This window comes from Mytilus trossulus, chromosome 1 (assembly GCF_036588685.1).
Source record: "Mytilus trossulus isolate FHL-02 chromosome 1, PNRI_Mtr1.1.1.hap1, whole genome shotgun sequence".
NCBI classification, from domain to species: Eukaryota; Metazoa; Mollusca; class Bivalvia; order Mytilida; family Mytilidae; genus Mytilus; species Mytilus trossulus.
Genome location: NC_086373.1, coordinates 7,028,201 through 7,044,569, shown reverse-complemented (window position 1 = coordinate 7,044,569; position 16,369 = coordinate 7,028,201). Strand labels below are relative to the sequence as shown.

The 16,369-nt window shown below is 33.8% G+C and overlaps 1 pseudogene; it reads right to left on the bottom strand.

Moving 5' to 3' along the window:
• Positions 1-633: 633 nt before the first annotated feature.
• LOC134713724 (actin-2-like) lies at positions 634-15,930 on the bottom strand (annotated as a pseudogene).
• Positions 15,931-16,369: the final 439 nt, after the last annotated feature.

The following is a 16,369-nucleotide window of genomic DNA, read 5'->3' as shown; positions in this document are numbered from 1 at the left end:
AACACTTAAATGAATTTATTTAACCTCAACAGTACCCATGAATGGCCCAGCATGACAACGTGCATGCCAGTGAAACAATTCAAATGAGAAAAACAACCTTTATATTAAACAATAAAACAAGAAAACGTATTGCAGACAGTAATCACCGACAACGGCATTGTTTTAGGCTTCGGACTTGAGACCAGCACATACAAATGAGAATGACGTTTTGGATAATCACAACAATACATACAAAGTTCGTATTATTGAACCTTAATTTTGCAATGTTTCATACACGAGATCTGATTTACTTCAGATATTGCTATGTATATATAATATGCTAGTGTTTAAAACGAATGTGTCACACGAAAATTAGACGACGAGATATCTGTAAATCAACAAAAACAATGGGAAGAATATATTTTAAAAGGATAATAGATTGCATAAATTTTACAACGATCCGTTTGGGATAACTGACGAAAACCTAAAATGTCATCGAAACTTCGAAACTTTAAGCTTGATTGACTCTCCCTAATAAAATTCAAACAATAGTACTTTTGAGAAACATGATCAAAAAGAAGGACAGGCATTGGTATATTATTTACAATATGTACTCGTACGTTAAAACCCTATTAGAGAAAATTTCACAAAATATATTATTCATATGGTTTTATTTCATATTTATTTCAACAAAACAGTATGACAAAATTGCACAATCCCTGTCGACATACAAATATCACAGATCTAGGAGGCAACGTAGCCCGAGTTCTTAACTTCTCAAAAGCATTTCCTGTGAACGATGGATGGACCGGACTCGTCATACTCTTGTTTGCTGATCCACATCTGTTGGAAGGTTGAGAGTGAAGCCAAGATGGAACCACCGATCCATACGGAATATTTCCTTTCTGGTGGTGCAATGATTTTGATTTTCATTGTTGATGGAGCCAATGAAGTAATTTCTTTTTGCATACGGTCAGCAATACCTGGGTACATAGTGGTACCACCAGATAATACGGTATTAGAATACAAGTCTTTACGGATATCAACATCACATTTCATGATACTGTTGTATGTTGTTTCGTGGATACCGGCAGTTTCCATTCCGAGGAATGAAGGTTGCATAAGAGCCTCTGGACACCTGAATCTTTCATTACCAATTGTGATAACTTGTCCGTCGGGTAATTCATAGCTTTTCTCTAATGATGATGATGATGCGGCTGTGGACATTTCTTGTTCAAAGTCTAGAGCCATATAACATAATTTTTCTTTAATGTCTCTAACGATTTCTCTCTCGGCTGTGGTTGTGAATGAATATCCACGCTCTGTGAGAATTTTCATAAGATAGTCTGTGAGATCCCGTCCGGCGAGATCCAATCTCATGATAGCATGAGGAAGGGCATAACCTTCATAGATGGGTACGGTATGTGAAACTCCATCACCAGAGTCCAACACAATACCAGTTGTACGACCAGAAGCATATAAAGATAATACGGCCTGAATAGCAACGTACATAGCTGGAGAGTTAAAGGTTTCGAACATAATCTGTGTCATCTTTTCTCTGTTGGCTTTAGGGTTGAGTGGTGCCTCTGTCAGTAAAACGGGGTGTTCCTCTGGTGCTACCCGGAGTTCATTGTAGAAAGTGTGATGCCAGATTTTCTCCATATCGTCCCAGTTTGTGACGATTCCGTGTTCAATTGGGTATTTCAATGTAAGGATTCCTCTTTTGCTCTGGGCTTCATCACCAACGTAGCTGTCTTTCTGTCCCATACCAACCATCACGCCCTAAAATAAATAATTTGGGAATAAAAAATCTTGCAAATTAACGGACTGAAATGATGTACTTGTAATAAGACATATTAATTTAAAATATTTGAGTTGATTTGTAGATTAGATATAGGAAGATGTGGTGTGGTTGTTCATATGTGTTATCTTAGGCCAAAACTCCCGGAACCCTCCCCCTGGATCCGCCACTGCACACGAGTTCTTAATAGAGATTTATATGAATTTTCCATTGAAAACTATAATACATTCCTACTCTGTGTGTATAGGAATGGAAACTTGCTACCTAACCTATATTCTGTGTTTTTTCACACAGTTTTGAGTTCTCTGTGAATACCTCTACCAGAAGTAAGGATCCCAATACACTGACTATTGACATTGCGTATAGGAACATATATTTTTTTGAATAGTTCAATTCTAAATTTCAAAGAAAAAATATTTCAGAAATGAAGTCTGGATTATTTTATAAAAAATAACACTTTAAAAATTTCGGCGTCCGAAACTTAAATCAGTAAATGTTGTAATTTTGGGGCGTCCGAAACTAATTTTAGACTTATATCAGTAAATGTTGTAATTTTGGGGCGTCCGAAACTGATTTCAGACTTATATCAGTAAATGTTCTAATTTCCTACGTAAGGGTTGGTCTATGACTAACTGTTTGGTACGTAGAGCAGACTTGGCCAGGATCCCAGGCTATATTCGGTATGTGCTGATTAAACCCGTTGAATCATATGTAAATACGATATCAATACTTATTAGATTAATGTTACTAATCATGAATTATATAATGTTATAATCTATTGCAATCTACCATGACATGATATTAATGAACAATGTACACAGATCATGACCCAAGATAACTAGATGTACGGACATACGCCCCCAATTATATGCCACATGCACTTATTATTTTAGTTAACTTATGTATATTTTTAAAACTTGACACATACGATCAGCTTTATATATTTAATAAACTGTTCTTCTTTATAAATTGTTATTCTTGTTCATATTTTATTCTTTCAGATGGAAAATAAAACTGAGGAATTGAAGAAATAAGACGAAAAACGAAAATTGTAGCCTAGTTTTGTGAGAAAAATTTATATGTAGTATTTTTTTTCACGTTATGATTTGCTTATTGTCGTGAAAGTATTTTGATTACATTAATATTTCCATATATAATAGTTTCAACAATTAACACCTGGTGTTGTACTGGATATCATAACAGATTGATAAAATAAATCGAATTTATATATGTTGGGGACGACATCAACAGTTCAATGTAGGATAAAAAACTTAATTCACATAGTTTTTTCACTGACCCCCCAATCCTTCATCTTAACTTAATATGGGAAAAATTGATTTACCTATACATATGATAGGGTTAAATGTAAAAATCAATTTTAAATATACAAAACTTGCAGAATCTTTACCCCCAAACTATTTGATTTAAGTTTTTTTATCCTACATCGATCTTTTGATGTCGTCCCTTATTCATAATTTGTTGTCTCGATAAAACTTTTACGAACTGTAATCAATTTAAGTACTGCACAAGACAACTTGATATTTCCATATGATTTTCTTTTCTGTAGTTCGTAATTTCGACTTTTATTAGTAGTAAAATTTCACACAAACCTGATGTCTTGGCCTTCCAACAATGGAAGGAAATACAGCTCTTGGAGCATCATCTCCTGCAAATCCAGCTTTACACATTCCAGATCCATTGTCTACAACCAAAGCGGCTACGTCGTCGTCACACATTTTCCTTTCTCTTGTTTTACTAACACGTCTTTAAAACCTTCAGTTAATGGGTTAATAAGATAGGTGAGAAATTTCAGTCGTATTTATGCAGTGAAAAGCGAAGGGGCGGAGTTTTCCAAGAAATAAACTCATATCGTAAGAAATCAATACCAAATTTGGGAATACCTATGTTCCCTTATATGGATTGCCCAATAATATCTATCATGTGGTAGGTATAGGTGTTGACATACTTTACATACTATACAGGTATATCTAATTATGGATTTATGAAATAATCTAGTAAACAAACACCTTTAGTTCAAATTCGTACCATACATAATGATTAATAGACCATGTTTACACGTACATAAATGTTGTCTCATTAACGTACAAGTTTTTTCCCATACGTTGCTATTTATTTTGTTATTTTGTTCTCAAAAATGTTTACATATGTCCTTTACACTTCTAAAAGTGCAGATTTTGTAATTTTAAAAGTAACAAATCTTTTATTTTCAAAACTAAGAAAGCTTAGTTTTGTTCAATATAAAAGCGTCAAATATTTTTATTTTATATTATTGGTCTATCTAAACACACGCATATATAAATAAATGTTTATATTCATATACATGTATTCTTAAACCAAAGTACACTAGAAAAGATACATGTACAAATAAATTAACATGCACATTAAAACATGTTGATGCAAATTCAAGGTATACAGACATAAAGCGGTTAGCTAGGAGCATAGATGTAATACCCATAGATAGATATGGGTATTACATCTATGCTAGGAGTAATTATTCTAATAAATTTGCCCAACTTTTTATCACCAGCCATTTTGGTCTGTTACCAAAACGTTGGATTACAAACTGTATTTTTTTTAATTATAAACCATGGCCAAACATTCTAAAAGACAACTCGACCCTTAAGATTTTTATGACCAGTATTTACACAATATAGAAATAAGAAGATTGGTATGATAGTTAATGAGACAACTTTTCACCAACAAACAAATAGAGTAGATATAAAAAAAAAGATGTGGTATGATTGCCAATGAGACAACTATCCACAAGAGACCAAAATGACACAGACCTTAACAACTATAGGTCACCGTACGGCCTTCAACAATGAACAAAGCCCATACCGCATAGTCAGATATAAAAGGCCCCGATATGACAATGTAAAACAATTCAAACGAGAAAACTAACGGCCTTATTTGCATAAAAAAAATGAACGAAAAACAAATGTGTAACTTAAACCAAACATTACAAAATCTTAAATAGAAACCATATAATGAATTCAATGTGCGACTCAAGTGTCATGATGTAAAGTACAAATGACTACTTCTTGAATTATAGTTTGACAGGATTGGGAAGGAGAAATCACAAGAAATTCACATTGAAAAGTTTTGAAATACTGTATTCCAAGAAGCAGCAGATCATACCAATAGGACATTCAATACTAATTCAAACGCAGGAAAAAATTGATAACGCTATAGCAAAAACTCACATGTAGGGGGGTTTGATAACGCTATAGCAAAAAACTCACATGTAGGGGGGTTTGATAACGCTATAGCAAAAACTCACATGTAGGGGGGTTTGATAACGCTTTGGCAAAAAATCACACGTAAATATATAGGAAACACTGATAACGACATCACAAAAACTCATGCGTAGGGAGAAACTATAGCAAAAGTCACATTTAGGGAGAAACCGACAACGATATACTAGTATAGCAAAAACTCACATGTAGGCAGGTAGGGAGAAACCGACAACGCTATAGCAATAACTCACATGTAGGGAGAAACCGAGAACGATATAGCAAAAAATCACATGTAGGGAGAAACTGACAAGGATAAAGCAAAATCTGACATGTAGGGAGAAACCGACAACGATAGAGCAAAAACTCACATGCAGGGGAAAACTGATAATGCTATAGCAAAACTTACACGTAGGGAAAAGATGGCAACGCTATGGAAAAACTGACATGTAGGAAAAAAAATGATAACGTTATGGCAAAACTCATAAGTAGGGAGAAACTGGCAACGCTATGGCAACCCTCAAACGTAGAGAGAAACTGACAACGGTATTGCAACCTTGCAAGTAGGAAGAAACTGATAACGTTTTGTCAAAATTCACAAGCCTAGTAGAAAGAAACTTATAACACTATTGCAAAACGCACACGTAGGGAGAAACTTGCATCTCTTTGTAAAAAGTCACACCTAGTGAGGAACTGATAACACTATAATGGTAAAAATTACGCGTAGGAAAAATAAAAACACAAAAATACTAAACACCGAGGAAAATTCAAAAAGGAAAATCAAAAATCAAAAGGCAAAATCAAAAGTCAAAACACATCAAACGAATGGATAACAACTGTCATATTCCTGACATGGTACAGGCATTTTCTAATGTAGAAAATGGTGGATTGAACCTGGTTTTATAGCTAGCTAAACCTCTCACTTTTATGACAGTCGCATCAAATTCCTTTACATTGTCAACGATGAATGAACAAAACAAACATACTCAAAGAGTAAAAATGTAAAAAATAAGGGTACAGCAGTCAATAATGTGTTATCATCTTAATATCACTGTAAAAACAACAAATGTAACAACGAAGCACAAAAAGGCATACATCAATTTTAACATACTAATTTTGTTTTTCTTATACGACTTAATTTATGTATGTAAAGTCTTAACATAAGAAACTGACAAAACTATGGCAAAAACTCACACGTAGGGAGAAACTGGCAACATTATGTGAAAAACTCGCATGTAGGGAGAAACTGGTAACATTATGTCAAAAAAATACACGTAGGTAGAAACTGGCAACGATATGGCAAAACTCGCATGTAGGGATCAACCGGAAATGCAATGGCAAAACTTCTACGTTGGGAGTTATAATATCAAGAAAACACTCACACGTAGGGAAAAATGACTATTTTATGACAAAAACTCACAACCTGGCACCGGTACGGTAAAACAAATATTTACGTAGAAAAAAGCTGATAACGTTATGGCAAAAACTTACACATAGGGAGATACTTGCAAAGTTGTGGCAAAAACTCACACGCAAGAGAAACTAGCAACGTTATGTTTGTCCGTCTGATGAGTTAAGCGTTTTCGAACTGAATTGTATACTAGTAGTTCGTTCTTATGTTGTACTGTCATACCACTATCCCAGGTTAGGGGGAGAGTTGGGATCCCGCCTTACATGTTTAACCCCGTCACATTATTTAAGTGTGTGTCTGTCCCAAGTCAGGAGCCTGTAATTCAGTGGTTGTTGTTTGTTTATGTGTTAGATATTTGTTTTTCGTTCATTTTTATATATAAATGAGGCCGTTAGTTTTCTCCAATTGAATTGTTTTACATTATCATATCGAGGCCTATTATAGATGACTATATATATATATATATATATATATGCGGTATAGGCTTTGCTCATTGTTGAAGGCCGTACGGTGAGCTATAGATGTTAATGGCTGTTTCATTTTGGTCTCTTGCGGACAGTTGTCTCATTGGCAAATCATACCACATCTTCTTTTTTATATATATATGACAAAATCTTACACGTAGGGAGAAACTGATAATGTAATGGCAAAATAAAATACACACGCACGGAGAAAATGGCAATGTTATGACAAAAACAAACAAAGACGTCGAAAATAAACAATTTCCCCCAATCCTACATATACTGGGTAATCCTAACCAATCTAAAACTGGGGACGATGTCAAGTTCTCCAGAAGGGTATAAGCAGATCCTGCTTTACTAGCAGAATCTGCTGCATTACTTTGGTAAGTACACATTTGACGATACCGCAATCAATGACTTGGTGGTTAAAATAGTTTGGAACATATTGTGTTTGGTCATCTGTGACATAGATATTCCATATTAAATAAAACAGTTAATTAACTCGTGACGGCGTCTGTGAAACATTCGAATGAATGACTTTTACCATGATAGGAAACGTAAGCTTTTGAATATCGTATCAACTTGGAATTCATATGCAGGCGCTACTGGAATATTTCTAGACGAAGAAAAAGAAACTTAGTGTATATCCCCCCCTCTATGATGCTTGTAAAATCTAGGTCAATAGTATTGTCTATTCAAATGAAATTGAAAAACTGAAGATGGAAGAAGGTGACCAATTCTTAAGCCTCGCACCTCAACAAGAGTCGCTAAAGAGCCTGAATCGCTCATCTGTAACTTTTTGCTGAAAATCTAATATTCTTTGTATCTTTTAAATTTTCTTCAAAGCAACAAAAAAAAGCATTTCATAGTGGCTATGTTTCTTGGCGTGCAAGGAAATAAAATACAAAATCTAGCAATACTCTGAAACTCATTCAGCCCAGGATTGGCTCAAAATGATTTAGTAGTTTCAAAGCAAAAGATTTTTAAAGTAAGGCACGCTAACTAGATGACTTCAAAGAGCAATGACTGGTCAATTGACAAGTTTGGTCATATAAACTTTTTTTTTTATCTTACTTCGCTAAATATTTTTGCTCTAAACAGTTTATTTCATCGTCGATAATATTCAAGATGATTATCCAAAAATGAAAAATGTCCTTACAATCAACAATGTAATGACATAACCTAATAATGGGTTGTTCGATTCGGCTGAAAATTTACGAGCCGATATATTTTGACCTATATAACATTTTAACATCATGTCAGATTTGCTCTAAATGCTCTATTTTTTTTTATTTTTTTTTTAGATGTAAGCTAAAAAAAAAACTGCATTTGGCACTTTAATCTATTTTTCGCCATGGCAGCCAGGTTCGATGATGGATCAAAGCTCTGGATATAATTTATTAACTAGATTCCTTAACAAATATCCAGTTAAAGATTATAAGTACTAGGCCCAGTAGTCTCAGAGAATATTTTTCAATGTAAGCAAACATGGACAAATTGTGTAAAAATTGTCATTCAAGGGCAATCACTCCTTTATTGCTGTCAACAGTTTCTCTATCTTTAAAAAAAAAGATAAGTGTCTGACAAAATGATATCTATCAAAGAACATTTTCCATCTGTAAAAAAACATTTCAAAGTCTACGCAAATTTCAGTAAAACTAAAAGGCGTTGCGCAAGTATGTGGTATATATGCTTATACGCATAGCAATTTGTTTAATAAAAGGCAAAACAAACAATTTTAGATATCATTTAAAGGACACAAATTGTACTTTGCCGCGGGTTCTAAAAAAATAAAATTGACATTTATCTCTGATGTATATATTTGATACCAATGCAGGTGACAAATTGGTGTTATTCATAACAACGAAAGAATCCACATGATGTATGCGACTATTCTTGGAGGAAATTAATAATACTTAAATATTACACCTGTAATTTCCACTGTCTAAATTTATGTTTCATTGTTCATGTGTTGTTTTCGTATATTTTAGCCATTCGTCTGGAGCCTAACCATTTGATCCGATAACTCCCCGTAAAGCAATGATATTATACTAATGCCATTCATAACTCTTGACAGACCAATTCACAGACCGGGTTTTATACATCCGACCCATTAACAGACCAGGTTGTTAATGAAAATTGATTAATGTCACCAAAATACAGATTTTCGTGTAGATTTTTCACACAATGATATTAATATGGTTAACAAACATAATGCCGGTCTTTTTTATATTTAAAATAGTGCATGCAAGTAAATTCAACCACAAGTAGTTTTGTGTACAATTTGTGTGTTTAAAATGTGTATAAATTAATTGATGGGTAACCCGCCTTTTCATTTTATAGATCGTTTATCGAAGCTAGAATAAAAGTAATTACACCACTGTATTCGGTATATTGAATTGTTTTGTCAGACATTAATGATTTTTATGACAAAAATATATTTAAAAAGTTATACAATGAAACATACTGAACTTGCAATTATTGTCTCGATAACACCTGATTAACAGACTTAACCAACCCGACTAACAGACCGACCGCCGATATAGCCGCATACTCAATATAGAGTAACCGACCAATCTCTCGGTTAGCCGAGTGTCGTCCGTGTATTTATGTTCCATTCTTAGCTATGGTGGCCATGTTTGTTGAGGAATCAAAACTTCTGATACATTGTATTAAAAATATACCATAAAGGACATTCAGTTGGAAGGTATTTGCCCCAGTAGTTTCAGAGAAGATTCTTGAAATATAGTTTACGTCGAAGGCGACAGACGATTGACGCCAAGTGATGAACGGGCTAAAAAATAGGAAATATTAGCCATCAGTCGATATCGTCTAAAACTTGTTTATAAAGACGGTTCTTCTGTTTGAACTAATCTCGTCAATTTAAACATAAACTGAATAATCCTCTTTGTAAACTTTGCTCAACTCTATATATATATATAGTGCGTTTTCTTTCTATAACTGGGGTGAACCGATTCGAATCATTAGATCTGCATTAAGGATTATATACTGCAAAATGACATTCTTCTGATAAAAATATATGCCCATAAAAATTAAATATCATCGGATTTATAGTTCGGTCTTTTTAGTGCAGTTCAATACACCGCGGTCCAAGTCTAGAGGGACGGTTTCGGTCAGTGATATTTGTTTTTTGTTTATCTTTTTATTCATATTGATTGATTGTTGGTTGCTTAATTAACGTCCATTTTTTTTAATTCATAAACCAGGGAGTTGGAATTTTCTTCAAATACATCACATTTGAACCGATTCACTTTTTGGCATGTCGGGTTTTGTTCATTGTTGAAGGCAGTGTGGTGACCTATGGTTGCAAAAACCGGCTAGAGGGGAACTCAATTTGATTTAGAGTTGTCTTCTTACCAAACATCACATATCCTTATAGTTTAAAAGACCTCGAAAACGCTGATTAAACGGTTATGATTTATCCCCTTTTGTACAATTGATCTAGAAAATAAAAACCTACGAGACAAACATATTTTAAAAAAAAACTGACATGATTCACTAGTTCCAAAAACCGAGCTTCTTTAATCCCGAATCTGACAAAATTAAATGATCATTATGCGAGTTAAAATTGTATAACTATCACATAGATATAGGAAGATGTGGTGCGAGTGCCAATGATACAACTCTCCATCCAAATAACAATTTAAAAAAGTAAACCATTATATGTCAATATACGGCCTTCAACACGGAGCCTTGGCTCACACCGAACCAGAAAGTATAAAGTGCCCCAAAATTACTCGTGTAAAACCATTCAAACGGGAAAAACAACGGTCTAATCTATATAAAAAAACGAGAAACGAGAAATACGTATAAATTACAGAAAACAAACTACAACTACTGTACATCAGATTCCTGACTTAGGACAGGTGCAAACATTTGCAGCGTGATTAAACGTTTTAATGGTACCAAACCTTCTCCCTTTTTCTAAACCAATAGCATAAAATCACAACATAGAAAAACATACGATAAAATATTGGCAGGCTCAACTCAATCAAAAAACGTAAATTAATACACTATGAACGAATAAATTTGATCGGCGATATCTGAATGTAAATGCACAGTTAATAAAATATTAGGGATAAACATTCAAGGCCAAAAAAAAAGCAAACAAACAAGTCCAAACAAAGCCATGGCAAGACACCACTGCGAAATATTTAACCCTACGAAAATGATCACATTAGTAATATATATACGACGAAAAACAAATATGAGACAGCGACTAACGCCAATAAGAATTACATGCTACTGACAAAACGAATGTGACGTTTTTCAACAAGGTTATAGAGAGCGTTCAACTCGCAAGGGTTACGATTTAGCTCTTTTTAAGGGGAACTTTTTGTTGATTAATAAGTGAATCACTGAAGTACGGCTTGAACCCCTCTAATGCAATCTCCCAACTTTTTGATCCGCAACAGACGGACCTTGGAAACTGGTAATCCCACATACAAATCTAACACCAAATACCAATTGAAAAATACGAAACATCAGGATTACGCAATTCAGAACAACAACAAATCAAGATAAACGTGTAACAAAAATGTGATATGCATACAAGATAACATTCTTAAACTATAAAAACCAGGAAAGAGACATAAATGTGTCAACAATTTTCTAAGGAACTTCCTTGAAGGAAAGACAAACAGTAAACGTCTATAATATTTTCAGGGCAATACTTTTTGGAAAAAAAGAATCGAGTCTAGAAAAAGAGCGCCATAATGTTTATTGTATGTAAGGTTTTAAATATATGGTACCTTTATGTTTTTATTACAAATATAAAAAATGTATAACAAGAGAAAATTTGAACACTTGACTGTTAGATATAACGAGTGACGGATAACATGAAATACTGCCTTGTACGTTTGATGATATGTTAGATGATATGGGACGACATTGCACAATCCAAATCAGGTAATGTATCTGTTTAGAAACATTTCCTGTGGACGATGGATGGACCGGACTCGTCATACTCTTGTTTACTGATCCACATCTGTTGGAAGGTTGAGAGTGAAGCCAAGATGGAACCACCGATCCATACGGAATATTTCCTTTCTGGTGGAGCAATGATTTTGATTTTCATTGTTGATGGAGCCAATGAAGTAATTTCTTTCTGCATACGGTCAGCAATACCTGGGTACATAGTGGTACCACCAGAAAGTACGGTATTGGCATACAAGTCTTTACGGATATCAACATCACATTTCATGATACTGTTGTATGTTGTTTCGTGGATACCGGCAGTTTCCATTCCGAGAAATGAAGGTTGCATAAGAGCCTCTGGGCACCTGAATCTTTCATTACCGATTGTGATAACTTGTCCGTCGGGCAATTCATAGCTTTTCTCTAATGATGATGATGATGCGGCTGTGGACATTTCTTGTTCAAAGTCTAATGCCATATAACATAATTTTTCTTTAATGTCTCTAACGATTTCTCTCTCGGCTGTGGTTGTGAATGAATATCCACGCTCTGTGAGAATTTTCATAAGATAGTCTGTGAGATCCCGTCCGGCGAGATCTAATCTCATGATGGCATGAGGAAGGGCATAACCTTCATAAATGGGTACGGTATGTGAAACACCATCACCAGAGTCCAACACAATACCAGTTGTACGACCTGAAGCATACAGGGACAATACAGCCTGAATGGCAACGTACATAGCTGGGGAGTTGAAGGTTTCAAACATAATCTGTGTCATCTTTTCTCTGTTGGCTTTAGGGTTAAGTGGAGCCTCTGTCAGTAAAACGGGATGTTCTTCTGGTGCTACACGGAGTTCATTGTAGAAAGTGTGATGCCAGATTTTCTCCATATCGTCCCAGTTTGTGACAATTCCGTGTTCAATTGGGTATTTCAATGTAAGGATTCCTCTTTTGCTCTGGGCTTCATCACCAACGTAACTGTCTTTCTGTCCCATACCAACCATCACACCCTAAATGATAAAGGATATTCAATATGAAAAATCGGCTCCAACTATTTGGCATTATTGTTTTAAATATCTATAAAATTCTTAATCAAAAACTAAACTTTGTACGTTTATTTTGTGTTTGTTTGTTTGTTTTCAGAAATATTTATTTGAATCCAAATGGATTTCATATTATACCATTTACATGTATACACATGAAACATACCTACTAGAAGTACATACTTTTGTATTTAGATATTAATCAATCAATTAATTTTATTAATCAATCAATTAATGTTATTAATCAATCAATAATACTTACATAAGTATACCTAACGAGATATATGTGTGGTATGTAATGCGTTACTTAATAAAATTGCAAGGAATACTATACACCGAATCGATTAGGCAATAAAATTGAGAATGGAAATGGGGAATGTGTCAAAGAGACAACAACCCGACCAAAATAAAAAAACACAACAGCAGAAGGTCACCAACAGGTCTTCAATGTAGCGAGAAATTCCCGCACCTGGAGAACAATGGTTGATTGAGTGGTCATGTTTGCATGGAACTTGGTAGATCACTAGTATACACTTATCGAAGACTAAGTTTGGCAACAGTTCCTTCAGATTAATGAGGTTTAACTCATATATAATCACTTATGTCATCAGATTAACTTCTTATCCAATTTTGTGTTTCGTATGCATTTTCAAACCAAACTTTAAAGCAAAATATTGTTAATCGTTAATTAATTGCGACTTTTAATTTTGATCCCTTCCATAAAAGTTTGCTAATAGTGTATCGGTCTGAAATTTGTACTTTTAGATATAGGATCATATAGAATTGATTGTTGCAGATTAAGAAAAAATAAACTTTAAGGTGGTATGGGTGTCTTTCGCCATCTTGGATTGTAAAAAACAGAGAATCTAAGGTCCATATTTTCTATCAAATTAGCAAAATTTGATGCAAGAATGCAGATATTTCATGTGTTTTTACATTTAAAAGATCCAATTTATAAGAATATAACTTATAAATATAAATATATGTACAAGTGAAGATTATTTTTGGTTGTTTTTAAATATTTTGAAATTGTCATTTTAAGGGGAGGTAACTCTAAAACAGTGCATTTTCTGTTGGATTGTTCATGGAATTTTCCTACTTTGTATTTTAGCCGAACAAAACGTACGGTGACCCTATCTTTTCTTTTGATATGATCAAAGCATTGTTTGAAAGCTATATTTTCCTAATTTATTTTACAATTCTATCATTTCGTTTAGTTTCTATTCACAAAATGGTGTTTTTTCCTGTATAATCCATACAAAATGTGTCATTTTGTCACGACCCGTAGCTTGAAAAAATGCACGGTGACCTATCATTTTTATAATATTTTTTAACATGTATCAATAGATACTACATTTTGGCAAAGTATGAACAAATTCTATCATTTTTATTTTAGACTCCCATACCACCTTAAGAGGTAAAATTAGAGTTTGTTTAGCTATATCGTCAGAAGTTGTGTTTGCAGTTTGTTCAAGGTAATATATATTATCCAGTGTCGCTTCAAAAAGCAATACAGCTTAGATGAATCAAGTACAATAAATATTATAATAAAAGTATGCATCTCATAGAACAATTCAGTAATTAATAATCATAACGGAGTTTTTCATATTTGTTTTGTGTATATGTCCATGACCAACATTGTTTTGTGTTCATTTTGCACAATCTAGGACATGATGTCAATACAATATTGCCATTGGAGCATGTCGCAATTGTCGGTTATCGTTCGCTGATAAAGGCTCCACACGAGAAGGCCAATGTACACCACTTTATCTACTTCCCGCAATAGGAGGGCATGATATCGTATGTCAGCATATATTAATCTTTTCCACGTCTAACTTGGCCGGACATTTTTTAAAGTAATTGTCAAAAATTATTAAAGCGGTGACGAACTAACCAAATATTTTTTCTAAACCATCTAACAGAAAAAAAATCATCGAATTACAAGATTGCTGCAATCCGACACAAAAATAATAAGAATCCTTTAAATAGTTTAGACATATCTTTATATCAACTAATATTCTTAATGAAAGTGGTCAGCATACTACTGTGATAGGTAAAATCAAACCAGACAATCTAAACGATCTAAAATTTGAATACTGTAAATAATTTCGGACGTTTTCGCCGACATTGCGGAAGGAGGAACGTTCTAGCAGACATCATGTTCTGAGATGATTATCACCCCATAAATATAACCCAATTGTTTTACAAAAATCAAATAGTTTAATGTTTACGGAGAACTGTTATTATGGAAGAATTGTTTTTTGGTAACATTTTTTAATTTAGAAAAAAATATTGCATTTGTAAAACTTTTATACTTTTTCATTAGGACAGCCGTCGCTACGTTTATGAAGTAAACAACGCATCATACTCGACGGATGAGAGTAAAACAACTCCTAACATTTTTGGGGAAAACAAAAATTATCAGTTATCAAACTGATTGGTAAAAAATCTTAGGTGTAAGTGGGAAAAGGGGTGGCCCTTTAAAATTGTGGTATTTTTCTTGGTACATTTGTGACACTTTATACTTTTTCATTAGGACAGCCTTCGCTACGTTTAGGAAGTGAACAACGCATCAGACTCGACTGGTAAGAGTAAAACAACTAACATTTTTGGGGATTTTTTTTTTTATCAGTTATCAAACTGATTGGTAAAAAATCTCAAGTGTAAGTGGAAAAAGGGGTGGCCCTTTTAAATTGTGATATTTTTCTTGGTACATGAAACATATTTTGATCGGTTTGGACCCCTTTTTTGTAATTAGTAAACTAAAGAAATTAACGAACCTGATGCCTGGGTCTTCCGACAATTGATGGAAATACAGCTCTTGGAGCATCATCTCCTGCAAATCCAGCTTTACACATTCCAGATCCATTGTCTACAACTAAAGCGGCTACGTCGTCGTCACACATTTTTACTGTTTTTTCTTGGGTGTTATTTCTCCACGTGCAAACCTTTCAACTTGTTAGAGTATTGTGAAGTATTCCTAAGTGGGTATCTACTTTATATGTAAAATGGGCGGAGATTTCTCGGAATTGTAAGGTAAAAAATCCATATATGGTCAACCCTATAGTGATTATTTAATCAGGTGTATCGACTATACGTCGTTCATATTTACTGGGGTACATATAATAATACTCATGTTTATGACACAATTAAAGTTTGCCCTAAAACCAAATTTTACATTTCAATTGTATGCCATTAGGGTACATTCAATTGTGATTTATTTTGCGATAAAATTTTATGATAAAACAATAATTTATCTTAAAACCGGTTTACACACTCGTCCCATTTGCGACCATACCCGCATCTCCTTATAATTATATTTTCCAAAATAATAATCAATCAACTAAAGTTCGATTTTTTAATGACGAATGGTACAATTTATTTCCTACAGAAAAAAAAATAAAAATAGAAATGAGTTTAAATGAAATGAAAATATTTACGTTTCAAATAGACTGTCCTCAAACGAAAGGAGACATATATGTG